Genomic DNA, 1,123 nt, shown 5'->3' with positions numbered 1-1,123 from the left:
AAACGAGCGCCTTCCACGGCGTCGAGGCCTCCGCACTCCCTCTCTCTTTCCGATCTGCCGTACTCACCTACGTTCTTTCTGGGCGCAGATGCCATAGAAAAAGCGTCCACGCGGCAAGCGAGGAGGGTGGCGCGTTCATATAAAAAGGCTCCAACGGGAACTGTTCGCGGAAGGGACGTTTGACCCTTTCCGCCATTGGGAAGATAACGTTAAAGAGACCTACGAGTCTATCGCCGACGCGCCAACCACGGCGCGCGAATTCGTGAGCACATCAGGCGCGGTCCACACTTCCGAGGGCTCAAAAACGGTCACTGCAACTCCGTAGCCGCGGCCTAGGCCTCCACAGTCTCCGCCACATATAGCACCCGTGCGCAAGCCCACGAGGCCCATACTCATAACAAACAAACCTCGAATAACTAGCAACTCACCATGTTCTATTAACATTAAAATCGTATAGTCCAAATTATTTCTATTTTTATTTATCTGCCCTTAAGGCCCTTCTCAAATCCTTCCAAGTCCTTCTCAACATAAAGGAGAGCATAGATAGAGAGATGCGAAATGAAGTCAACTGACGCATCCTCTAAACTCTCCATTTTATTTTATTGGAAGAACCTGAGAGTGTAGATAGAGAGATGCGAAATGAAGTCAACTGACGCATCCTCTAAACTCTCCATTTTATTTTATTGGAAGAACCTGGAAGGCTAACTACTTAAACTCAACTAACCTCTTAGAATTAAATACATTATCTCCGAATTTCGTGCTCATTTCCGAGCACTGGTGACAGCTGCCTATTCCAAAGACAGAAAAACGCCGCATAGAAGCCAAGGCTTCGCCCCGCGCGCCCCGCTTCGCGCTCGCGTTCCCACAACTTGTGTCGCGTCTCGAGACCGCTAGAAACTCGCGCTCAGGACGTAACAATCAATATCATCTTTATTCACAGTTTGTTGATGTAGTACAATTTATCGACGATTTCATCGATAGTGTCTGTAACGTCCGATGCGCTACAATATAGCGTCCCGTCCGTTTACCAAGCGAACGCGAGCACAGAGTATAGCGAACGATACAATCTCGCGTGCCGCGAGAGCCTATAGGACATGCTACCGCAGCCGTTGCCAACGAACGC

This window comes from Trachymyrmex cornetzi, unplaced genomic scaffold (assembly GCF_001594075.2).
Source record: "Trachymyrmex cornetzi isolate Tcor2-1 unplaced genomic scaffold, Tcor1.1 scaffold1231, whole genome shotgun sequence".
In the NCBI taxonomy this organism is placed as follows: domain Eukaryota; kingdom Metazoa; phylum Arthropoda; class Insecta; order Hymenoptera; family Formicidae; genus Trachymyrmex; species Trachymyrmex cornetzi.
The sequence above is the reverse complement of the archived record's forward strand: the minus strand, read 5'-3'. Positions refer to the sequence as shown.